This window comes from Pelodiscus sinensis, chromosome 4 (genome assembly GCF_049634645.1).
Source record: "Pelodiscus sinensis isolate JC-2024 chromosome 4, ASM4963464v1, whole genome shotgun sequence".
NCBI lineage: Eukaryota > Metazoa > Chordata > Testudines > Trionychidae > Pelodiscus > Pelodiscus sinensis.
In genome coordinates this window covers 87,843,140-87,870,318 of record NC_134714.1, presented here as the reverse complement: position 1 = coordinate 87,870,318, position 27,179 = coordinate 87,843,140, and the positions used below count along the sequence as shown (strand labels likewise).

Sequence of the window (27,179 nt, the reverse complement as noted above, 5' to 3'; positions counted from 1 at the left end):
ATCCACAAACTTTACTACCTCACTGCTTACCCCTTTCTCCAGATCATTTATGAATAAGTTGAAAAGGATTGGTCCCAGGACAGACCCTTGGGGTACACCACTAGTTACCCTTCTCCAATCTAAAAATGTACCATTTATTCCTACCCTTTGTTTCCTAGTGATAGAAATGTAGCCGTGTTAGTCTGTGGTAGCTGAAGCAAAATGCAGGACAATGTAGCACTTTAAAGACTAACAAGATGGTTTATTAGATGATGAGCTTTCGTGGGCCAGACCCACTTCCTCAGATATTTGATCTGAGGAAGTGGGTCTGGCCCACAAAAGCTCATCATCTAATAAACCATCTTGTTAGTCTTTAAAGTGCTACATTGTCCTGCATTTTGTCTTTGTTTCCTGTCTTTTAACCAGTTCGCAATCCAAGAAAGGACCTTCCCTCTTATCCCATGGCCATGTAATTTACACAAGAGCCTTTGGTGAGGGACCTTGTCAAAGGCTTTCTGAAAATCCAAGTATACTATATCTACTGGATCCCCCTTATCCGCATGCTTGTTAACCCCTTCAAAGAACTCTAAGGCTACGTCTACATTGGCCCCTTTTCCGGAAGGGGCATGTTAATTTCACGAGTCGTAATAGGGAAATCCGCGGGGGATTTAAATATCCTCCGCGGCATTTAAATAAAAATGTCCGCCGCTTTTTTCCGGCTTTTAGAAAAGCCGGAAATGAGCGTCTACACTGGCCCCGATCCTCCGGAAAAAGCGCCCTTTTCCAGAGGATCTTATTCCTACTTCAAAGTAGGGCCAATTTAGACGTAGCCTAATAGATTTCCGGAAAAGGGGCCAATGTAGACGTAGCCTAATAGATTAGTAAGACAGGATTTCCCTTTACAGAAAGCATGTTGACTTTTGTCCAACAAATTATGTTCTTCTACATGCTGCACAATTTTATTCTTTACTATTGTTTCGACTAATTTGCCCGGTACTGAAGTTAGACTTACCGGTCTGTAATTGCCAGGATCGCCTCTAGAGCCCTTTTTAAATATTGGTGTCATGTTGGCTACCTTCCAGTCATTAGGTACGGAAGCCGATTTAAAGGATAGGTTACAAACCACAGATAATAGCTCAGCAATTTCCCATTTGAGAACCCTTGGATGAATGCCATCCGGTCCCGGAGATTTGTTAACATTAAGTTTTTCTATTTGTTCCAAAACCACCTCTAATGACACTTCAATCCAGGACAGTTCCTCAGATTCATCACCCAAAAAGGATGGTGCAGATTCAGGAATCTCCCCAACGTCCTCAGCCGTGAAGACTGAAGCAAAGAAATCATTTAGTTTCTCCGCAATGGCTTTATCGTCATTGATTGCTCCTTTTATAGCTCGATCATATAGGGGACCCACAGGTTTTTTAGCAGGCTTCCTGCTTCTAATGTACTTAAAAAACATTGTTATTTCTTTTTGAGTTTTTGGCTAGCTGTTCCTCAATCTTTTTTTGCTTTTCTTATTACATTTTTACACTTGATTTGACAGTGTTTATGTTCCTTTCTATTTATCTCACTAGGATTAGACTTCCAATTCTTAAAAGATACCTTTTTGTCCCTCACTCCTTCTTTTACATGGCGGTTAAGCCACGGTGACACTGTTTTAGGTCTCTTGCTATGTTTTTTAATTTGGGGTATACATTTAAGTTGGGCCTCTATTATGGTGTCTTTCAAAAGTTTCCATGCAGCTTTCAGGGATTTGGCTCTAGTCACTGTGCCTTTTAATTTCTGTTTAACTAACCTCCTCATTTTTGTGTAATGCCCCTTTTTGAAATTAAATGCCAGGGTGCTGGACTGCTGAGGTGTTCTTCCCACCACAGGAATGTTGAATGTTATTATATTATGGTCACTATTCCCAAGCGGTCCTGTAACGGTTATTTCCTGGGCCATTGCAGGTTTGGTGGTTGCCCTCTGACTTTTGGGGACACCACCCTTTTGCCCCCTACTGCTTTTTCCTGATTTTGCTTTCTTGTGCTCTGCTCTGCCTGCCATGGAGCCGTGGGTGGCCATGTGCCTGCTCTGGCCCCGTCAGCCATTTTCAAGTACCTGCATCTGGTGCTCCAGGCCGGTGCCCTCGTCTTTCAGGACCAGGAGGCAGAGATCGCCTTCAACTCCCTCACCAGGGAGGCCATGGCATCCCTGTGGCATCAGCACCCCACCGTGGCAAGGCCAGTCTGGAGATTGGACACCGCCTGGTCCTCGGGCAAAGGGACGACCAGCAATGGCTCCGGAATTTCCACATGCGAAAGCGGACGTTCCTGGAGCTGTGCGCCTGGCTCATCCCCGTGCTACAGAGAGCCACCACCCGGCTGCGTGCACTCACCCCCGTCGACAAGAGGGTAGCCATCGTGCTATGAAAGCTGGCCACCCCGGACAGCTACTGCTCGGTGGCACAGCAATTTGGGGTGGGAAGATCCACCGTTGGTGTCATCGTGATGGAGGTAAGTCCCAGGGGGAGTGGAGTGCGGGGAGGGTGCCGCACTCCATGCCCAGGGACAGCCAAGACTTCAGGCTGGGTCACCCAGGGGTTTGGGCCGTCCCTTCCTTGCACAGGCCTGCTGGTGGGGGGGGGGGGCATGGGGCCAGGGGCCCTGGAGTGGGTGTGTGCGTGCGTGAGGACAGAGGGAATCACGGGGGGGGGGGCGCCAAGGGAGCGCACACTCACCCCTGCCTTATGTGATGTGTTCCCTTGTGTTTCTTTGCACCCTTCTGCAGGTCGTTCACGCCATCAATGATGTCCTGCAACCGAGAGTCATCCGCCTGCGCAACGTGGACGCTACACTGGCTAGCTTTGCTGCCCTCGGGTTCCCCAACTGCGGGGGAGCCCTGGACGCAACCCACATCCCCGTCCGGGCCCCGGAGCATTGAGCAGCCCATTTCACGAACAGGAAGGGGTACTGCTCGATTGTTCTCCAGGCCCTCGTGGACCACCGGGGCTGCTTTCTGGGCATCTATGCGGGATGGTCCGGCAGGGCACATGACGCCCACTCCTCCGCAACTCCAGACTCTTTTGCAGGTTGGAGGCGGGCACCTAGGGTATGTCTACACTACAGCGCTAATTCGAACTAACTTAGTTCAAATTAGTTAATTCGAACTAAGCTAATTAGAACTAACGGATCCAGACTAAAAAACTAGTTCGAATTAGCGTTTTGCTAATTCGAACTAGCATGTCCACATTAAGTGGACACTGAACCGGGGTTAAGGATGGCCGGAAGCAATGCCGGCAGGGCATCAGATGAGGACTTAGAGCGTGGAGCTGCTGCCTCAGGCTAGCCGAGGGCTGTGCTTAAAGGGACCCAACCCCCACCCCAGACAGACAGTTCTCAGGGGTGCCCCGCTTGCAAAGCAGTCCTGGCTTGAAGTGCCCTGAGTGCCCACACTGGGCACATCACAGCACTCGGCCATCAGACCAGCTGCACTTGCCGCAGGCTGCCATCTGGGGGCAATTGGGGGGCTGCAGGAGAGCTTCCACCCCCAGAAGCCCGCAGAGCCAGCCCAGTCCTCCCCAATCGGGGGCTCGTACCCCATTCCTCCCTCACATCCTTCCACTTACCCTTCCCTAGCCCCCCTTCCTAATGTACAAAATAAAGAAAACATGTGTTCAAAAACAGAATCTCTCTTTATTGAACAAAACTCAGGGAGACTGGGAAAAGGAGGTGGGAGAGGGGAAGAGAGAGGATGGGAGAGGGGAGGGCAACTGAAATGATCAGGGGTTTGGAACAGATCCCATATGAAGAGAGGCTAAAGAGACTGGGACTTTTCAGTTTAGAAAAGAGGAGACTGAGGGGGATAGGATAGAGGTCTAGAAAAGCATGAGTGGGGTGGAGAGGGTGCATAAAGAAAAGATCTTCATTAGTTCCCATAATAGAAGGACTAGAGGACACCAAAGGAAAGGAATGGGTAGCAGGCTTCAAACTAGTAACAGAAAGTTGTTCTTTACAAAGCAAATAGTCAACCTGTGGAACTCCTTGCTGCAGAAGGCTGTGAAGAGGGGGAGGGCTGGGGGGCATCGGGTGGCTGGGTCGAGCTGTGCCAGGTGCAGGGTCTGCTAGCTGGGTGCTGGCAGGCTTGCACCTGGCACGGGCATCGTAGCCAGCCCGTGCCCCTTTAAGGGGTCTGGGGCCGGGAGGGGGGCATACGCGTTTCCCTGGTGGTGCCCAGAGTGGCCACCCAGGAAAGCTGGGGAGGGCTAGCCTCCCACTAGTTTGAATTAAGGGGGTACACACCCCTTAATTCGAACTAGTAAGTTCAAACTAGGCTTAGTCCTCGTAAAATGAGGTTTACCTAGTTCGAACTAAGTGCTCCACTAGTTCGAATTAAGTTTGAACTAGCGGAGCGCTAGTGTAGCACCTATGAAAGTTAATTCGAACTAACGTCTGTTAGTTCGAACTAACTTTGTAGTGTAGATGTACCCCTACTTCCCCCGACGGGACTTGACTGTCGGGGATGTGCCTATGCCCATCTGTGTCATCATCGGGAACGCGGCTTTTCCCCTGCTGCCCTGGCTAATGCAGCCCTACACAGGGGAGGCCGGACCAGAACCGGGCCCGGTTCAACGACCGCCTCAACCGGGCCCAAAATCAGGTGGAGCTCACCTTCGGACGCTTAAAAGCCCACTTCCGTTGTTCCCTCACCCGTGTCAAGATGGGTGAGCGGAATGCAACGGAGGTACTGGCCGCGTGCTGCGTGCTCCACAACATTGTGGAGCAGAGTGTGGAGGCCTTCCTCCCTGCATGGATGGCAGCCGAGGCACAGACGTTCGAACAGCCCCACACAGCTGCCATCCGCCAGGCGCACCAGGATGGGGTGCACATCAGAGAGGCCCTGACAGACATCCAGCAACACTACAATTGTCCCCTGCGTCTAGACTATGTTACATATTCTTTCGTGTGCGTCTTTTAACCTTTCTTGCTTGTTTGTTATCTATGTTAATATAATTGTGGTTTAAATTTTACTTAAAAGTTGTCAGTATTTATTTATGCGCCACAAACCAATGATCACTTAAAGGGACCGGTGATAGATACAGAATTTGGTGTCCGCATTTTGTAATCCTCTTAAATTTAGTTGGCTAATTGGCATCTCAAATCATTTATTATAGCTACGTCGAGTAACACAATAACCAACACAATAATCAACTGAAAAAATGTCTACTTTTATTTACAAGGGGGACGGGGAGGGAGAGGAGACCTTCAACTGGGACGGGGAGGGGGAGGAGCTACTCCTGGGAGGGGTGGCCCCTGCGAGCGCATGTCTTGTAACCACCAGTCTGTGTCCTGGCCCCATAGAGGGCGGGAGGGCGCTTGTGTTGCGTTCACCTGTGGAACTCCCTGCCGGTGGAGACTGAGAGGCTTTGGGCTAATCACTGGTGTTTGACAGGGAATGACATGCATCCCCACAAAGTGCGTGGGAGCACATCTGGCAAAGGTGGTTTGGGTTCTCAGATCCCCATCGCGTGGGATATCTCCTGGACGGAACCAGAAGAGTGACTGGGGGGGGGGGGATGTCCCATCCTTGCAGCAAAACTCAGGCGGCCCTAAGGGCGGCCCGAGCGCTTCCCCCCCTTCTCCCTCCCACTATCCCTCACACATGGTAGCCCAGGGACATGTGTGGCCGCAGTGGGGACTTCCCTCGGGGAGCCAGCCAAGGCACCAGGAGCAGGAGAGGGGCTCGGTGGGGGCCACGGTCACAGGACTGTGATGCTGCCATGTACCCAAGAGCAGCTGGCTGTGCCTCACAGCCAGGCATGGGACAGTGTGCCGTTCTCCATGCTGCACCCTTGGCAGAGGTGCTGGCTCTGGGCTGAGTCTCTGGGGCCCTGGCCGGTTCCAGCCGGCATCCACCCTTCCCCCTGATCCCCCCGAAAATGTGAGAGAGCAGCACGGTCCCAGGCATGCCCTGCAGCTGCCTGCCGCGGCCACGTGCCGCTCAGTAACCAGGCTGCACGTGATTGCACGTGCTGCTTGCTGCCTAATGCTACACAGTGTGCAGCTCACGTGGCCTGAGTGACATGCTCTCCCCCTCCCCCCTCCGGGCGCCTGGCTCCCTCCCTCCCCTCCCCCGCCCTTGTGAGTGCAAAGTGCAAGACTCACCGGTGGATCCTTCCCCGGCTTCGGAGGGGCTGCTGGAGGAGACCTGCTGGGTGGCAACGCTGGCCTCCTCCTCCGACGCACTGCTGTCTCCTTCCCCCACCTCAGTGGTCCGGGTGACGGGGGGGGGGGGGGGGGGCACTCGCAGGTTTCTACATCCGGGGCTTGCTGGGCTGGCTGGCCAAGGATGGCATGCAGCCGGTTGTAGCGGGTGCAGGTGGTCCTGCCCCCCTGCCCTCGCTGGCCCATGTGTAGCCCAGGCGCAGCTCCTTTGCCTTAGCCCAGACCTGGTCTAGGTTCTGGGCCAGATGTCCCTGCTGGGCTAGCGCCTGGGCCATGTGGCCGTAGATGTCAGTGTTGCGGCGCCGGGACATCATGTCATGGAGACTCTCCTCCTCCTGCCAGAGGTCCAGGAGGGTCTCCAGCTCCCTGGGGGACCACAAGGGGGCTCATCTTTTCCGGCTAAGCAAGAGCCAATCACCGAAACTTGGAGATAGACTAATTCAAACTAGAAATAAGGCACAAATTTGTAATAGTGATGGTAATTAACTATTGGGACAATTTATCAAAGTTTGTGGTGGATTCTCCATCACTGGAATTTTAAAATAAAGAGGAGATGTTGTTCTAAAAGATATGCTTTACTTCAAATGAGAATTAATTCAGGGAAATCTGATCGCCTTTGTTATAATTGATGATGATAGTGGTCCCTTTGGGTTTTACAATCTGTGAATTTATGCAAAGTCAGCTGCCTCCAAGCTGCACAGAGAATAGCTCGGCCAAGTTGGGTGTACACCATATTTACTTCCCTGGATCTAAGCACTGGCCAGACCCTGACATACGTATGGAAGCTTTGGAGTTGTTCTACTTTATATCAGCTTAATTTCTGGGGATGCCCTGATGACATGGTCCCTATCTCCAGCTATGTTGCCTATGTGGCATCAGCCATATGACACCAAAGAATTTCCCTGAACATCAAGAATCCTTCACTGGCTGCATCTACCAGTCCAGACCAGAACACAAAAGCTTCAGCACAAGGAAGAACTAGGGCCATGATGACTAATAGTGCCCTTCAGCATGTGCAAATAAAATACAAATATGCAAATCAATATCAAGTAAAAATGCGTAGATTATATGGCACATGGCAAGGTTGTGTTATACAGTAATTCTATTATATACATATTAGATCCAGGGAAACAATTTGTAATGAATCATTTATTTGATGAACATTGCCTTTTTCTATTCTCAACTGATTCATTAAGCTTTAATCTAGTGTCCATTATTCAAAATCAAACATGTCCCATTATGCAAAATTCTTTGACACACACCTTGTGCAATCATATTTCAGCCCATGCGGTTTTCGCAAGCTAAGCAATTGAATTGTGCCTTCACCCATTCACTATTAGTTGCAACTGCTGGTTAGCGAAGTCATACTCTGTTGTTTCTACTCCCCAAACAGATGACTATATTGTGTACACGGGGGAGGGGGGGAACAGAGATTTCAAGATGGCTGTGCAGAAATTTCAAGCATGAACATTTGTACAAACATATATTTGCATGAGTATTCATGACCGGCAACATATATTTTTGTAATCAAACAACACTGATTGCAGGAAACTGATAAAAATGTCAATGTCAGCTAGAGAAATAGTCAAATTTTCTCCAGTATTCATCCCGCCACCTGCCACCTCTCTCTCTCTCTCTCAAACACACACACACAGGCTGATAGTAGAAATGACACGTTACATGATGTTAAGTTTCTCCTCAGATGTACAGTCAGATATGTTCAGACAGCTCCCATTGAAACCATTTGGAATAGTGCACACTTATTTGAGGTCAGAATTTGACTCAACGAGAGCAGCCGCAACTGTTAATAAACAAGATAGATTGTGGCTTCTTTTTTAATGGGTGTGCTTAAAAATAAGTTATCAGTGTATGGCAAATAAGTATACGCCAAAATTCTTCACATAATTATACTATGTGCTGGGCCACTGGAGCTAATGAGGTGGGAGACAGAGCAGGCTAGCACAAAACTTTGGCATCAAAAACATTCCGCAGACACAAATACATGCCAATTTTATTTTTTAAATGTTGAAAACCACATGCCATATATAAAAAATGAAGGGACTGGAAAGAATGAGGATGAGTCCCCCTTCCAGAAATACTGTTACAGGCTGGCTTCTGAATTAGAAGTAATTCTGATGAAGTCAGTGTGCAAAACCAGTGCAAACGAGGGGGAGAATCAGAACTTGTGTTATATTGTTGTGGGTGGAATTAAATATCAAGAAGAAAGAGCTAATAGACAAAAGATCTACTGTGTTAGTGGTGCCACTCAGGTATTGCCTTCTGCGCTGGGGCTGCAGGTAGCTCAGTGCCTGGAGCTGCCATGGCTGGCTCAGATGGCTGCTGGGCAGGACAGGGGTGCCGTGGCAGACCTCATGTGTGCTCAGCAGCCTGCGAGTTCTTTAAGAGCTCGGGTTACCAGGAAGTCCGGGGCTCGTCCAAACTGCTTTTTTCCATTTAGCCTGCTTTTGCGCAAAAGCGTTAGCTAGCTGTCTACACTGGCCCTTTTGCGCAACAGTTTTTCGCAAAAAGGACTTTTGCCCGAATGGGAGCGGCAAAGCTTTTCTGGAAAAGCAGCTGATTTCGCACAGTAGATCGTCAGTGCTTTTGCAGAAAATCAAGCGGCCAGTGTAGACAGCTGGCAAGTTTTTCCGGAAAACCCTGTCTGATTTTCCGGGAAAACTGGCCAGTCTAGACACAGCCCAAGTGTGGCAGAAAATGGCAGCTGCAAACAAAGGTGTATAACCATTTTTCAATTTTAAAAGCATAGTTTTTATATGAAAGAGAAAACTTCAATTTTGAACATAGGACACATTTTAAGATATTAAAGTTTTAGTATTGGGGGGGGGGGGGGGGGAAGAGTTTCACAGGGCAACAGCAGCCAGCAATAGAAATTCCAGTTAGAAAAAATACTCCGAAGTAGAAGTATGTAGATTTCTACAAAAGATGTAGATTTCTATAGAAGCTGAAAATTTATACCACACTGCAGTTTTGTCCCATACTAAGTTATTTTCCAGCAATAGGGAACAAACAGCGTTTCTTACTATCACCAAATCAAGAAGCTTTTCCAACAGTTTTTGAGAAAAATGAAAAGGTGCCATTTAGGAGGGATGAGGGAGGTTTGTAGCACACTCTAAAGTCTGAATCCTGGATTTTGTATTGGAGGTCTGCTTAAAACACATACCCTAGCTCCAGAGGCAGTTCTCCATATAAGAGCATCAGAATAGCCATACCGGGTCAGACAAATGGTCCATCTAGCTTTGTTTCCTGTCTTCCAATAGCAGCCAATGCCAGGTGCTTCAGAAGGCATGAACAGAAGAGGCCATCATCAAATGATCCATCTCCTGCCTCCCATTCCCAGTTTCTGGCAAACAGAAGCTAAGGGCACCATCTCAGTCCATTCTGGCTAGTACCCATTGATGGACCTGTCCTCTTTGAAATTATTTTATTCTTATTGGAACCCTGTTATAGTTTGGGCCGTTCCACCATTCCGAGTTTCAAAGGTTGACCATGAAGAAATCTATTGTGTACAGATATGGTCTCCTCACCTCAAAAGAGATACTTTGGCATTAGAAAAGATTCAGAAAAGAGCAACTAAAATGATTAGGGGTTTGGAACGGGTGCCATATGAGGAGAGGCTAAAGAGACTGGGACTTTTCCAGAAAAGAGGAGACTGAGGGGGGATATGATCGAGGTATATAAAATCATGAGTAGGTGTGGAGAGGGTGAATAAAGAAAAGTTATTTACTTGTTCCCACAATATAAGAACTAGAGGACACCAAATGAAATTAATGGGTAGCAGGTTTAAAACTAATAAAAGAAAGTTCTTCACGCAGTGCACAGACCACCTGTGGAACTACTTGCCAGAGGAGGCTGTGAAGGCTAGGACTATAACAGAGTTTAAAAAAGAGCTAGATAAATTCATGGAGATTAGGTCCATAAAAGGCTATTAGCCAGGGGGTAAGGAATGGTGCCCCGGCCTCTGTTTGTCAAAGGCTGGAGAAGGATGGCAGGAGACAAATTGCTTGATCATTGTCTTCGGTCCACCCTCTCTGGGGCATCTGGTGCTGGCCACTTTTGGCAGACAGGATACTGGGCTAGGTAGACCTTTGGTTTGACCCAGTATGGCCGTTCTTATGTTCTTAATAATTCTTTTTTGTTTTAAATCCACTGCCTATTAATTTAATTGGGCGAGCTTCTTGTTTTATGTTAGTGAAAGAGTACATAACATTTCCTTATTCTATTTTTCACCCCATGATTCTCTACACCTCCATGTCCCCTCACTCTTTAATCATTTCTTTTCCAAGAAGTCCCAGTGTTGTTAATCTTTAATTTTGGCCATACTGTTAATCTCATATGGAAGCTGTTCCTTACCCTTAAACATTTTTGTTGCCCTTTCTGTACCTTTTCCAAATCCAAAAAAACCTTTTTTTTAGATGGCGTGACCAGGTTTGCACAAAGTATTCAAGTTATAGGCATTCTAGGGATGTTAAAATACATTTAATTAATTAACTATGTAACCAAGGGGTGGGCAAAAGGGCATCTGCGGGCTGGATCTGACCCACTAAGCAGGTTGATCTGACCCACAGAGGCCCTGACAATTAGAGCCCGGGGGCAGGGGAGTGTGCTCAGTTTTCTCCTCCCTGTCCCTGCCCTGCAAGAAGCACACTGCACTTAGAAGTGCTACACACTCCTGGCAGTGCAGGAGGAGGCTTTGCGTGCTCCCCTGTCTCTAAGCCCTGATTGGCTTGGGGGTGGGAGAGTACGGGAAGTCTCTTCCCACTGCCAGGGGCATGAGTACTTAATGGTAAGGAGGGGCAAAGGGGCTCCCCCACCCCCAGACCATTCATGGTCTGTGGATGAGAAAGCCCAAAGCATCATGGCCCCGCCCCTTCTGTTTGAGGCCCTGCCTCTTCCAGCTGACTCAGAGTCCCCCACTGACCCCTGGCTCCATGCTGCGCTGCATGCTGCATAGAGCCCGGGATCAGCTGGAGACTCCCCAGCTGACCCCCAGGTTCCGTGCAGCACTTCCCCAGTTCTGAAATGCCCTGCAGAATCCAGGTTCCACAGTGCTGCCACTCTGAAACACCGAGACAGCATTTCAAAGGGACAGCCGCCGCATAGCTGAGCTGGGGATCAGCTGTGCGGCATTGCCCCTTCGAAATGCCACCTCAGCATTTCAGAGAGGCAGTGCCATGGAGCCTGGGGTTGGAGTCTTGGATCTGATGAAATGCCGTGTGGAGCCCAGGATCCACGGCGCTGCCCCTTTGAAATGCAGAGGAGGGAGCATCATTTCCCCAGAACCCAGGGTCAGCTGGGGACTCCCCAGCTGACCCTGGACTCCATGGTGCTGCCCTTTTGAATGCCACTTTGGCATTTCAAAGGGGCAGCACCGCACAGCTGAGCTGCGGATCAGCTGTGTGGCAGCTGCCCCTTTGAAACGCCGCCTTGGGGTTTCAAAGCGGCAGTGCCGCACAGGTGATCCCCAGGTCAGCTATGCGACACTGCCACTTTGAAGTACCCTCTCTCATAGAGGCAGCAAGGGAGTGGGGCGGAATTAGCTAGTCAACTGACTATCCGATAAGCATTTGCTTGTCATCTAGTCCTTAACATCCTTAATCCCTTCCCAACCTACTGTTACCTGGGGCTCATTTTATCTGTCCCACTGCACTGCACTGGGAAGCAAGCTGTGAGCCAGGCAGCATGGTTGGAGGCTGCCTGGGAAAGCATGGCTGTTCCACTCCCAACCACTCCACATCCCACATTACCTGGCACAGGGGGGTCTCTCTGTTCCAATGCCCTGTGCCACGCTATGCAGCATCCTCTACCAGGCAGCGTGGTTAGAAACTGCCTGGCACAAACAGGAGAGGCTTCACTTCTTGCCTTCCCCAATGGCATTTGGAAAGCATCATCTGACCTTCAAAGGAGTAGCACCGCACTTTTATTGTATTCGCATTCAAGCTCCTGACATTACAGTGAGGCACTTAAAATACTTCTCCCAATTTCAAAGCTTAAGATGTTCTCTATACATTGTAACAAAGCCAAAGCAGCAACCTGCCACACTCTGGTGGAAGGCAGGTATACAGGGTGTTGGACAAACTGCTCTCTCTTCCCAGGGTACACTACTAGAAACTGTTACCACAAAATGGAGGTAGGCAGACATCTGGGACTAGTTACTTAGCTTGCTCCCTCAGGCAAGCCATTAAACATCTGCAGCCAATTAAAGACAGTGAGGCAGTTTTAAAAAGTTCCTCCCCCACCAAGGAAAGGAGAGGGGGAAGACATACATTAACCATCCATCCCAGATTTTCTGGGATAGTCCCACTTTTTAATTTCCTGCCCTAGTGTCCTGAAAAGCTCCGAGGCTCCGAACACAGCTAGAAGCGGCCGTGCACTGCTGATTTTCCTCCTCCTCCCTCAGATGAGAAAAGAGGAGCTTGGGACATTTCCTGGAACGTTTCCCTGCTGCAGAAATCCGCCAATAAGAGCAACGGGAGGAGTTGTCTGCCAGGAGTGCGCAAAAAGCAAGCAAGCGGCTGGAAGGAGAGGAGGGCAGCTGTAGGGAACCAGTTCACAGTTCAACAGGGCTGCACGGGGCGGGGGGCACCAGGAGCCAGTTCACAGCTCATCTGTGCTACGGGGAAGGGGGGGAGCCAGGAAGCCCAGTGGTAGGGGGTAGCCACAGAGGGTCTGAAAGGACCTCCCCTGGTCTAGAAAAATCTCTCATCTGGGACCAGTGAGGTTCTGAGGGTGCCATACAATCGAAGTTCAACCCCTACCCCAAGTCCGCTCCTGCACCCTCCCTCCTGGTGAGACACCCTACCCCCAGTCTGTTTCTGCACCCTCCCTCTTGCTTCTGCTCCCTCTAACTTGCCAGACACCCTATTCTTAGCTTGCTTCTGCACCCTTCTTCCCATCCAGACCTTGTAACCTCTCCCCGTTTTGCCCTCTCCCTCTCAGATCCTGCACCCCCATCCCTATCGCACACAATGGCAGCGCTGTCCCATACACTGAACCCCTCATTTTTGTCCCCGCCCCAGAACCTAAGGTGGGGGGTCCATAAAATCCACCAGAAAAGAATCTGATCTATGGGAAGCCCTGAACCTCATTCCTGCCTGCTCCTTTCCCTCATCCCATGGGGCTGAGCCCCAGAGGAGTGAGGTGTCTCAGTTGGGGGCCATCTAAGTGAGAGTTGGGGGTTTCAGGAGGAGTGTTTTTACTTCTCACCTGTGTGGTCCCCAACTGATTTTTCTGTGGGTCAGTGGCTCCCTACCCCAAAAAGGTTGCCAACCCCTGCCATAAAGAAAGAAAACACTGAAACCTTTTGTGCTGGACACAAATTAACATTTTACTTTATTTAAAATGAAGTTTGATAAACTAACACGATAAAGTTAAAATGGTTAGTCTGTTTAATAATTTATATCAAATCGTTCTGCCTAGGTGCAGCACTAGCAAAATGGCTTGGGCGTAATTATGTAATTACTGATGAGTTTCTATTAGCAACTGGTGGGCCATGGAAAGGTATACATTGAGCCAGGTGGTCCACGGGCCAAAAAGATTGAAAGCCACTGAAATAGAAGCACCCCTGGCTCCTCCCCCCTCACCAGGAGATCTCCCTAGGCTCCCTTCTGCTCCAGAGGAGCCCCACAGAGAGATCAGGTCTGTTACCATGGCAGTGAAATCACCGTGTCACTCCGGTGTGGATGATGGACAGACTCTTTGTGAGTTTTCCTCATCCAAGCAGTTGATGATTTAAATAGTGTGTTAAGATGTCATGTGAAAACGCTTGGTGCGTCCAGAAAGGCAGGATGTATCATCTCTCTACAGAGAGGGTTGTCCTGTCGTCTGTGTCTGGGTAAACAAGCCCCTTGTGAGCTCTATGAAGAGAGATGTTTTGACTTCCAGTTTCAAGGCATTTGTCGTTCTGTCTTTGGGCTGCACGTTGCCTAGAACTCAATGGAGTTAGCTGTGACAATGAATGTCTGAGTTATACTGACAGAAAAAGTGAAACCAGTGCTAAAGACCCCACATCCATAGAGAGAGAGCGCGATGGTGTCAGAAGAAGTCAATTCAAAGTGTTTCCAATATTTTCCTAAGATCACCTCTTCTAGGCAGTGGGTCTTTTACTGACTGGCCCCTTATATTTTTGAAGGGTGACTAAATGTTAACTGGATCTTCTTGAGTAAAGTCAATAGATTGTTTTAGGCCCAATCCTGTCAATAGATTGTTTAAGGCCCAATCCTATCTTAAAGTTTAAAACAGATCAGGTGCTTTGTAAGCAGATTGGGAAACTGTCTCATTTAGCAATTATTATTAGGTATTATTTACATAATATAGGCATTGCCATCATGGTATTGACATATACATTTCTCAGTAGCTCTACATATAAAATACCCCAACCCCATTGACCCCGATAGGAAATGTACCTTTCAAACAGTGATGATGAGGGTTAGTGACATGGTCTTCTCCACACTGTAACTGTCATGGTTAGTTCAGTATGGTCATTCTGGCTTGTGGAAATGTAGGGCACTTGATAGTTTTGCTGTAACTTCAAAAAATGCAGTTGCAGTACATCTCATTAGGGATGTAAATTCCCATTAATCAGTTGACCTGTTAATGTTAGGTCACACTGGGGCTGCTCCCACCTCCCAGCCCCCTCCGGATCAGCCCCTATCCTCAGCAGCCTGGACTCCCCATGGAGAGAGGCTGCTCTGGACACCGGTGCATTCCCTGCCTATGAGGCCCCCCCGGGTCTCCTATAGATAGGAGGAGGCTGCTCTGGACAAGAGCAACTCCTCTCTGCAGTGGGCCCTCTGCGGGGCAGGAGCAACCCCCTTTCCACAGAAGGTGGGGAGCTGATCCAGCTCCCTCCGATTACGATTTAATAGGAACCAGTAAGCATTGTCTGTTAAGGGGACTAAGGAAATTGTCTCATGAAATTTTGGCATAGTTCTGGATGACTCCCAAGCCCTGAGTCAAATGGGGCTGCATCTATGTTTCAAATTAATAGGTCTAGGATCCTGGATCTCATCTTGAATTGAGGTTGGATCCCTATGCGTGCAGTATCATGGGACCCCAGGTCTGGGGCATGGGTTAATGCAATTGCAGTATAGTTGGGGGTAGGGGTCCTATGGGACCCAAACTCATCCCTGTTGGTAGAGGACAGTGGGAGGCATTCTTAGAGAGGTCATATGACACCCTTTACTTCCAATCACATGTCCATCTTGACCCCAGAAATACTACCCAAGGGTGGAACTTCCTGTGGCAGGTGAGCGGGGCCTAAGGGATCACTAGGCATAGCTATTGGAATATGTAGAAAATATGGTTCCGAAAATATGGTAATCTTAGGAAGACACAGAGCGACAGACCAGAAGGAGGAAGCATGTTACAAGGAAAAGCTGTGGTCGTGTGGGATCTGAGGAATGGCTAGCAGGTACTAGTGGGAGACACGAGGTGGGGCTATTTGAGGAAGTGTCTCAGGGAGAAAAACTGTGGGAAAAGAAATCAAGACAATTCCGTCTGTTGCTTGCTGCATTCCAGGGACCCTAAAGCAGAGTAGTGGGTGGGCCTGGGTTCCTCCCAAACTTCCCCTCCCCCACACCAACACAGAGATTGGCCCAAGAAGGGAGACCAGGACTATAGAAGGATTTTCACCATGAGCTAGCCTGTGATAAGTATGGCCCAGTAAGCTGTGGACCCTGCCTCATATAAAGAGAAAGAGGCTGTGAGAAGGGTCACAGCGAGCCTCTGAGGCTAATCTTAACCACCAGTAGCGCAAGACCCATGGGGCACAGCTGGAGCTTTGCCACAACACACAATGGGTGATATACATATAACTAATAAAAATCTTAAAGTAGTTAGATACTAAAGCATGCCAGCTTTATTGCTAACATTTTATTCATCTTGATCTGAAATATGTATTAGTGTCATACTGTGATGTCTGGAGCAATGATAAGTGTTCCACCATCTTAGCTTGCCTTGGTGGAAGTTTTCAACAAGTCCACTTTAGTTCAGCATGTAAGATTTTGAGAGGGGAAAATCTTTGAGAAGGACTGTCAAATCTCTACCCACTGCTATTTTATGTTAGTGCTTTGGCAGAGGAGCAGACAGACAGGCTCAAGAATTAATAGAATTAGGGGGGGCTAGTAAGTATTTTGTGCTATCTATTCATCATTTTTTTACAGATGCAGTTACTGGCAGTAGGTATTTTGCACTGGCTGGCTCGTGCCATTGGCAGGTGTTACTTTAGCTCAAGAATATATTTAAGGTACATTACATCTTATCTGTCAGATACCTGAAATCCACCTAATGCTATTATTAGATTTATACTAAAACCTTAAGAGTTATATGTACTCAATGAACAAGTATAGTTTTGCATGATAATGTAGAGAAATAATCTAAATAATGATACATAGTTTTCGCTAACATTTAAATAGATACTTAATTTTAAAAATGTATATAAAAATGTAAACTATGTCTCCCTCTTTCCTTTCCTTCATATGCCACAAAGGCAAGTCTTCTCTGAGTAATAGCTCTGAGGCACAGATGATGTCTCTATATTTGTATAGATTCTGACTAAGATTATTATGAGCCTTCACTCTTGTTTGCAGCAATTTGAGAGAAAAATTCTCTGGGTGACAGATTTTGTTGTTGGACTAGGCATCCTGCTCCATCAGTTTACACACCAAATATAGTTTTGTGACTTCACTCAGATTCATATTCAAAAACCGTACACCTGACCAAAGTTGCAAAAATCAGATAATTCTGTGACAATACCAATTTTTGCAAAAGGAGAAATTGCTGTAAATTGACTAAGATCAAGGTTGGGACTCTTGCAGAATGTTTGCATTGCCAGTAGGATTTCTCTCAGGCTTAGGGCTCTAGGTTTTGATCAAATGATTTAACTATGCTCCTATTCAGAAAAAAAAAATCAACATTTTGCCACTTGGCTTACTCAATGTGTGACCCACACCAGCACCCTAGAAGATAGGAAACCATCTTACATCTCACTACTATCCATTTAAGAAATAAAGACATCACGCCTTGGAATAGGAAGCTTCAGAATAGGTTTCCAACATAAAGCAAGCAACTTGTTGGGATTTATGAGAATCTGAAAGCTTTTCAGAATCAACCTAAGTGAAAATTTCAAGTGTTATAAATAACACAAATTGTCCATTTACTTCAAGCTCGTGTCAGAAAAAAGTAACATCTAGTCTGATAATTCAGAGTTTTGATGTGACTCTGTAAACAGAAGTTTGTTTTAAAGGGAAAGAATAATAAATATTGCTTTGAATAGTCTCCTTTGACTCTGATCCCCATAAAATAAAGCTATTACAAAAACTGATAAGTAGGTATGAAAAATCATTAAAGTTATCAGAAGATTCTAAATAGGAGAGAAACTCTGAGCTCTTTAATTTTTGTGTGTGCCAAACATAAGTCTCCCATGTGACCTGATACATTCCAGGGTATGTGCAAAATAGCAGTTGCAATGTTACCTATTTTACATGAGTTCATTGTGGCCTTCAGTTAAATGGATGCATCTTTCACTAAATTCAGGGGATGGATCACCTGAAAAATGGGACCTATGTTTGCATTGGATAGAAAAGTAATGTATGGCCTATTTCTTTGAATAAACTAGATTGTCTCACTGAAGATTTTTAATTTTTAGCAGTGAATAATGGCCAACAACTTAGCACTATGCAAATCAATAACACAGATTTGCTATGATATATATCAGCTAATTAAATAGTTCAGTTTATTGCTCCAAATAGCTAAAAGGTTCACACAAACATATCTGGGCTCAGGTACCAGATAGAGGGTAGAGGAGCAATACTTCAGACATAAGTTCCTTTATTAGTCCTTCAAGGGAGATTTTGACCAACTCGCTAAATGTTAGATTCTGTCTCCATTTCTCACATTAAATAGTACCATACTCCTCAAATAGTGGCATTAGGCTCAGTATGAGTACTTGAAAAATAAGTTACTATTCAACACAAGAAAGAATCTCATGGTAGAATTTGACCCTTAACCTGTGTGTGCCTCAGTTCATCCCACTAGTGAGAGTATGTCCCTTCCTTCCAACAGAGTTTTTTTTTTTTTTTAAACAAAATCAATTTAAACTTGCAAGGTACTCAGATACCACTTGATGAGTATAGTAGGGAGGTCTATAAATGAAAATAAATAAAATGATTTAGAGGCTTGAAAAATGAGAACTGTTAAGAAAAAGAACAGTTTCTTTTCCGATAGTTCTTGCACCACCAGTCTTTCACCCAGTCTGCTCTGAAGGCCATTCACTCTACTAAGCCCTTATAAAAATTAATGATGCCACTGAATTACTACCATAATGTTGCATTCTTATAGATGGTTGTGCAGGTAATCTACTATATGAAAAGGAGAGCCACCTAGTCATAAGGGGCATAGTCATCACCTACCATTTATCCATATCTAAACAAATAGCTGTTAATTTGTCACCCATCAGAGAAGAGAGAGACAAAAGCACATTACACTACTCCATTAATTCAGTTATCACAGCTCATTAAGTTAAAAAAACCATCATTTGCTTTTTTTGTTTTAAAGACCTAGGGCTTAGAATGCAATTCCCATATGAAGTGCACAAAAACATTTTATTGCCATGTATTCTGGTCAGAGTGAGAAGAAAATGATTTATTAAAATGTTAATGAAGCGTTACATCAGGCATTTGAGCAAGTAGATCAATACAGATCTTGATTATACAAGAAAAAGAGCTAGAGATGTCCAATGACCAAGAATTCTAAGGATGAAACTGCTTCTACAGAAAGATATTTGAAAACCTGATAAAGGTTGATCACGAGACAAAAAAAAAAAAAAAACCTGTTCTTGTTATGCATGCAACCAATTCAGTTCCTTTACTGTAATGTAGTACTAATGTATTTCCAATTATAGATAGTTGATCTAACTTTGATCTGTGGGTCAAATGCCTAATGCGGTACAATGAAGATGTTAATAAACTGTATTTGATTTTTTTAGATCAGGAAAACGAGCCAGTATGAAAAGAACAGGAAAAGAAAAATAAAGTCCCATGGAATATAGAGAGGTAAGTAAATACATGCATTATTTTATATCATGATTATATGTACAAACTAGAGTTAGGGTGACATCCTGGCTCTGCTAGAGCAGGAGTCTAATAGTCGTATTTTCAAAGGCAGCAAATAAATACTTTTATAAGCTTGATAGTGCACAAATGTTATTCAAATACAACACTATTAAACCTATGAGAAACTAAGATAATTTGGCCAAGGAAAATGCTTTGTTTCACACATATGAAGTGTGTGTTCAGTGATGTGGTAACTATTTTAAACACAGAACTCCCACAAACGCTTCGCTCTCAACCTGTGATAAATACTCCCTGTGACATGGGATTTCAGACAGAAGGGAGTGAAGAAGAAACTGGAAAATAATTTGGCTGAGTATTTAACTAAGGATTTCCAGGATCTTCTGAGCTCCTTTCAGCACATCAATGGGTATTTATAGTTTTTGATGGGTACTAGATCTATGGTTCATGTAGAAAAGACTCATAAGAAAAGGGAGGGATACATCTAAAAGTATGAGTGCAAAATGTGTTTGAGGAAGTCTGTACAGGCTCACACTCATTAGTTGCAGTACGACAACCAGAAGTTAAAAGGAAAAGATCATTGTAAGCAGCAACATTCAGCAAACATACTACACTTCAATTAATTGGGAACATTAATGGAAATTACTAGACATTTTGCAGACAAGGATAAAGCAGCGTATGCACGAGTAAGATTTATGATATGATTGTTAAGATGCATTCAAGGGCCTGCAAAGGTATTTTTTCAACAATCTGAAATCTGTTCAAGGAAAAATATTAGTAAATCCTTATTTGCCAGGATAATGCTAATGTGAGTTATTTAATAGATTCATCACTATTTACCATGGATTATTGTACATACAATATTCAAGTGCAATTATAACCTGACAAGTAATTACTACTGCCTAAGTGTCTGATATAAAGCCCAAGGATGTCAGGAAATTAGCTTTCAATACTTCCCACTGAAGACAAATGACAAAAATAACGTCTCTGCAATGAAAATAAGAGTGTTCATGAAGTAGCCACCCTTTTCACATTTGAGGGCTGAAGGAAGACTGAAGAACTTTCTACCATCCATGCTTCCTTCAGGTTGGCCAAGGTGGTTTTTCAGTATGGAAATGGTTAGCAAGAAGAATAAGTTAAGGATCTTTTCCTAGAGTACTTGAAAATAAACTCATGTTCCTCCTCATTATTGCTGCTGAAGTCACAAATTGTGCTGTAATATTCAGTACAAAATACGTGCCTAAGAAACAGTTTCAAAAGATCTAGTCATACTTGAATAAAGGTCCTTAAAAAGATTTCCTGAAAGACATTGGGGTATAATCTTAGCATTAGAGAAGTCAGTGGCAAAACTACCATAGACTTTAAGGGGACAGAATTTCACTGTAGGAGCAGCTTCTGTGGCAGATGCATCTCATTACAGAGAGGGATAAAAGCTGCCATAGTCATGAAATACTACATACTAAGAGGGAAGAGGAAACAAGATAAACTATAATATACAATTGCACAAGTCATGATCCATTGAGAGCTGCTACAAAAAAGATCTACAACTTCACTAATAGAAGCAACCGTTAGGCATTTTAACTTTATTCTGTATTCACTAAGAACCCTGTAGAATAGTCCCGATTTACTCTATTCTTATAATAGTTAACCACAAGTCATTTAAGAGGAAAAGAGAAAGAAACAAAAGACTACAACTCCTACCCGTGATACACGTTTCTAACTCCTTTCTCATCATGCATGAACATAAGTTTCAGGACCTTTCAATACCTCACTCTCAGCAGAGACCAATGGGTGGTTAAAGAATAACCAACACGCTTGTTTTGGGACTTGATTTAGGAATACTTGTGTATTAAGGCAGGGTAGGATCATTAAATTCCTCATTTAGTGCAAGAATCCCTCAGTATTAAAGTAGTATTAACTTCTCTTTAACACTGAGTGGCAGAACAAATAAAAGAAACTTCTCCTAAGTATCTAGTTCCATAGCTATAGGATGATTTCACTTCTGAAAGGTAGACATACCACCTGGGGAAGAAGGAATATTGGTAGACATGAGATGCTGGAGGCAATGGCTAGACACACTGGCGCAAAGTATTTTTTTAACTCTGAGTTTGTTAGGAAATCCTGTAAGAGAAAAGGAGAATACTCAGCTGAATCCTTGAAGAGTGTCAGTAAATACGCTCTAGCAGTCTCAAACTGAAGTGGGAAGAAAGCGGATCTTCCTTTCACATACATGTGCCTGAGAAACAGCTACCATAGAGAAGATAACAAGCAAAGATAGACAGACTTATAGGCCAAGAACAAGCCTGGTTGGGATTTGTGGAAGTGGTTAGATTTGATGCAATGAGCCATGACAGACAACACCCTGGGGGGCAGATGTTACACAGATGATGCTGAATGAGCAGGAGGAATCAGGTACTGAATGATTTTTATAGATATAATGCCTAAGATGATTATTTCTCTCTAAAGCATGTGAAAACAGTTATTGAAAACAATTCATTACTTGGATATTGCTCTTTTCCCTGTGAAAAAGTGAACAAATTCTCAATTTTTCCCGATTGCTTTCCCATTTTTAGCTCTCATCCTTTTTGCTGGCTGAGAGCAGAAGGAAGCCATGACTTAGGACTGTATTCTTATACTGTGTCCCCCAGTGGTGCTGTTGGGGCAGAATATCATTTCAATGAAGATTCTTATGGCACAAGTAGGAAATTTCATCGGATATAGAATCACTACCTGATCCTCAATGAATCAACTGATTAAATTCAGTTCCAGTTTCCTTCGCCTTGCAGTGGTGCTCAGGGGAATGGCTATTGGTTAGTTGCCAAGGAGGGATGGAGAGAGCATGCTATTCAGAAGGTCTCAGTTTTCCCAGTCCCTTTTCTGTTTATATTAACTTGTTTTCCTTTCTTGTCTTTTCCTTGATGAAAATGTCTTGCTGATCTCTCCATGTTATCCACTTGGTCATTCTACAATCTTATAGGAATGAAAGAGAATGTATTTAGTAGACACAACAGCATAACTGAAAGGATGTAATGAAGGAAGATTGTCTGTACAAAGCAACACACAGGAATGAGAATTGAGTTTTCATTGTCTTGTAAAAGTGAGAGAAGTATCCTGAAGCTCCCCTTTAGACAGAAGCGGGTCAAGCGAAGTCCCAGCCTGCAAATCTTTCTTCCAAAAATACACAGGATGAAAGTGCTGAAAATATCCCAAGCCTATCCAGTTTCAGAGTTGACATAAGGCAACATCTTGACGCAATCAGAAACGAGAAGCCAACTAGGGCCTTGAGCCATTAAATAATGCCTTTGAACCAGCCCACAAAACATTCTTCACACAATTAAGTGAAAGTTTGACAAGATGTTTGCAATTTTGATTTTTTCCTCTCTTTTGCTCCACATTACAGACATATCACAGAATCCCACGAACACTGTATAAGCCTAATACTACGAGTATAACCCTGATTAACAGAAACCCATTTAACCATTGTGTTGTGCGGCCCAAGGTTGTACTTAGCTTCATAATGTTTAGGCCATCCAACAAATCTAACGCTCTCCAGGACAACCAGATCTGGAACATTCATCTATCCAGCAAAGCCAACTAGCATTAGAAAAGCTTGCCAATAGCAAACTATCCACTTAGCACCAACTGTGGAGGACCCAGGCTGCACTGGCTTAAAGTCTATTCTCCAGAGTTAACAGACATTTAATTTCCAATAGCATAGCTTTTCTGATTTTTCAGAGCCCTCAGTTAACTAAAAATTCTGGCTACCCCAAGATCCTTGACAACTGGAGCTACCTAAATCTTAAAGGGTATTAGCTTGGTAAGAAAATAGTTGTTCCAAAGGCAAGGACTCTCAGCTGCCCTACTCATCCGGACCCTACCACCTAAGCAACCATTGTGCTCCATATTCACAAGCTTCATTCTCTCACTTACAGCATACTGAGTCTCTGCATCATGCTTCTCAGGTCTGGAGTCCATGTAGTCCAACACAGATTGACCATAAAGGGGAAGCAGTTGTTAATACTTCTATATAATGCTGGAGACGAGTCTTTACCAAAAAAAGGACGTGATTTGTGCCTATCGTCTGTTAAATACTACGTGCCAACATGCAGGGAAGATGGAAGACAAAAGGCAGGACGAGAGAGAACTATATTCATGGTAAGATTACAATGCTCATTTTTGTTACAAGGGCTGTATCTTGTTAGGTCATTACCTTGGTTGGCAAAATAGATTTCTGAGTGTACAGAATTAGACAATACATGACAAGGTTAAAGGAAATAAAAAGTAAAATATGCACAGATGTGTTTGTTGAACAAGAATTATAACAAGATGACAGGAAGGGGCCTAACAGTATATGGCTTGAACAGGGGAGTAGGATTGTGTAGAATTTTGAAGGTGAAGTCAAGAAGATTGAACAGGATGACTAGAAGGACAATATGCTTAGAAGAGGAGGAGGTATTGTTAGAGGAATACTAGCTAAGTTGAAGTGTTTCTCAAAAATCTCTCTTCTCAAAGGATATCACTCATTTTTGTTCTGAAATTACTCAAGTCCTACCACAAATTTGATTCTCCTGTTTTTTGTTAAAAAAAGCATTTACATCAAAAATAAAGAATCATGAAACTATAGTGCCATATACAAGTGATTTATAACCTAACAAAAACCCTAATTTATTGCAGGAAACTATCTGCCTTGGCAGTGACTGAGAAAGGGGGGAGGGATAGCTCAGTGGTTTGAGCATTGGCCTGCTAAACCCAGCATTGTGAGTTCAATCCTTGTGGAGGCCATTTAGAATTTTGGGACAAATATTTGTCAGGGATGGTACATGGCCCTGCTGTGAAAGCAGGGGACTGGACTCAATGACCTTTCAAGGTCCCTTCCAGTTAGCAAAGTGTTAGCAAAAGGTTTTATTGATGTTTATAAGCAACTATTGGACTAACAATTTAACAAACCATTTACTAAAACCTCTATTAACCATTTGTTAATGGATGCTTCCTTCTTCTACTCATTTCGGTGTTTGTCATATGTTGCGTACCACATTTGGGATCTGCAAGTTGAAAGACTGAACAGTGGAGTTGAATGTCCAGAGGGAGGATGGATTATGATTTGTTTAGTACTGACCAATGTGGTTAGAAGTTTACAATACAAAAATTCCTGTCCCATAGAGCAGTTATGGGCAAACTAAGCTAGTGAGTGGCCCACATCAGTGGCCCTCCATCTCACTGGGCTGCAAGACTGTTGTAACCAAGATGGTTTCCCATGATAGGGCAGTTTTGCTAACTGCACCTGCGTAACTAGAATTTGTGGGGTGTGCCAGCTGAACCATAGCAGATTAGATTAGCGGATGGAGCTTTGATTAGATGCGGAGGGAGCACAAAGCTCTCACAGTCAATGTTGTGTTCAATGAGCACACACTTCACTTAATGCGCCCTTCTTTTATGTGCATGTCACTTTAGTAATACCAATAGGAGGAAAGTTATATGGATGGAAACAGTGGAATCTGGCAACTCTGCATGTGGGTAACGGTAAACAAAATGTCTTGTAGGCCACACATAGAAACCTGATAGGCTGCAGGTTGCCCACCCCTGCCACAGAGCTTACAGTGAAGTGTGCAGTGCACAGGCTTGTTGCACATTAAGAAAATTATGAAACATTAAAGATAACTTACAAATTGATGATTTAGGGCAGGTGTCCCTTTAATAGAAAGGAAAATAAGAGCCTGATACAGTATTGGCTTTCAAGGGACAGTGAAAGAAATGAGATCTTGTTTGCCAACAAATAAAATATTTAAGAAAAGCTAATGTGCACTACAACCAAGTTGACTAAAAAGAGGTAAACAAATTATTGTAAAAGTTTTGTCTAAGATTACTAGTATAAATTGTCTTTAGGTAGCTTACAACAATCAAGTCCAGTACCATAAAAGCATAGTATCTTACCTAAGGCAATTAAAGTATAAAACAATGTTTTCAACACTATAATGGTATATTGTTATGGCCCTCTGAACAGAGGCATTTACTTGATATCTCCCCAGGCAAGGTTTACACAAAATATTGTGATAACCTACTACAAGGTCACCTCATTATTAATACTTAATATTTTGATTTATTTAGACTTAAAATAAAAAAGTCTATCCTAAAAAATCATTAACAATTCAATACAGTAAAATCCCAGTAGCATTAAATTAATCATTTCAACAGCAAATTAGCCATACAACTACAGAAACTTTTTTCCCCAACCCTTTATAATTAGAGGAAATACATACTCAGTCATCTTCAAACAGCTGAGTAAACCACAAGTCCAGATAAAGTAATGATACAGATGGAAAAAGAGAAAAATGCACTGTGATTTTTTTGTCCAAGCTATCACTACAGTGAGTTAGTGGCAGTGCCTGTATTAGATTTCAGGAGCTCCTGAGATCTGTGTGCTTACTTATTCCAGTAGACCAGTCTGTAAATTGAGTCCACAGCCAGCCATTCTAAAATTCTAGTACATCTTGTTTTAGGTTCAGCAAGTAAGAGAATCTGGCAGCAAGAAAGCATTTACGTAGTAAAAGCAAGAGAAGCAATTCAACTTAGGTAAATTTAATGTCTAGAACAGACAGAAGTCAAGTGTCTTTTCAAAGTTATATTAATATTTAGAAGCAGATATCTCTGAATTTATAGTGCAGTAGCAAGGCTATGGAAGGGCACAATTGATTTAAGATTCTTATTTTAAGATAAGATTTTCTTCTCAACTCCTTGGACATTAAAACAAAAATAATTTTTTTAATCCAATTTTGTGTGAACTCTTTATATGGTGTGCTCTTACTTTTCGAAAGAGCGCCATGACACGATTATGCAAATGAAGCACGGGAAATTCAAATCCCGGCTTCATTTGCAATTTCAAAGTGTCTAATTTACATCCCTCTGTTGAAAGCGGGACGTAGTCTAGACAGTTCCTGAGACACAACGACTTGCACTGGAGAGCTTGAAAAAGTGTCATAATTGTGTTAAACTGGCATAAGTACTTTTCAAAATGCTGCAAGTGCTGCAAAGTGTCTTTTATACAAGTTTCACTTTCGACCCATGACCTTGCCAATTTCTACTGTTTTTTTTTTATTTAGAAACTCTAAACAACAATGCTAATGACAAAATCAATTAGTATCAGTTATAGGCCCCTGCTTGCAGAACATCACTCTATATTTTGATATGCTAGTGAGTTAGGGTAAAAGGCTTAGATGTGGACAATGTAATACATTATATCAAGTAATCAAAATTTCTGCATGCCATATAGTTGTACTGAGGCCAAATTCTGTTCTATGAATTGTATATTTAGGTAGAATAGATGTAGTGTCCATAACTGTTTCTCTGATAAATGTGCACTGTACCTGGAGGCAAGTTGCATTACCACCTTTCTTTAATATAAAGCCAAAAATATAGGTTATAAGCAAAGAGGTCACCATAAAAAGGGGAAAAGAACATTTTATACATCTAATTCTAGCTGGAGTATTTTATATATCTATCGTGACCAGATGTACTTTTATCCTTCAATGTATTTAGAATATTAAAGCCTCCAGTAAATTAAAGAATCATGATTTAAATGAGCAAAATAAAGGAACTCAGAAGGTCTCAACAAACATATCAACAATCGCTACTGCATATTCAGTACAGGTTGTACGGCAGATAGCATACAATCAGTGCCTCTTTGAAGGTCAAAAAGTTTATGCAACTGAGGAGAATTCAAGCCCAGAATTTCCTCTGTCTGTGCTTTTCATAGGTTTACATGATTGTATTTTAGAAGCCATTAGGATGTAGTGAGTAGTATATACAAAGTTTTTATTAAACACACATCTTAAAAAGGATCACGGTTGAAAGAAATATTAGCGTTTCCTATTCAGGAAATTTAGAGAAGAGCATTTTTAGATTATTAGTGCCA

General features: G+C 43.9%; 1 protein-coding gene and 1 long non-coding RNA gene across 13 annotated transcripts in view; one reads left to right on the top strand and one right to left on the bottom strand.

Annotated features, from left to right (window-relative positions):
* SHANK2 (SH3 and multiple ankyrin repeat domains 2) overlaps positions 1 to 27,179 on the bottom strand; it is a 690,873-nt gene that overhangs the window by 117,853 nt on the left and 545,841 nt on the right. The gene's annotated exons all lie outside the window — the stretch shown is intronic.
* LOC142829167 (uncharacterized) overlaps positions 16,006 to 27,179 on the top strand; it is a 29,196-nt gene continuing 18,022 nt past the window's right edge. Inside the window, exons 1-3 of the long non-coding RNA XR_012903548.1 lie at positions 16,006 to 16,446; positions 19,186 to 19,252; positions 23,233 to 23,425. This is a non-coding gene — a long non-coding RNA (uncharacterized LOC142829167). The remainder of the gene's footprint in view (positions 16,447 to 19,185; positions 19,253 to 23,232; positions 23,426 to 27,179) is intronic.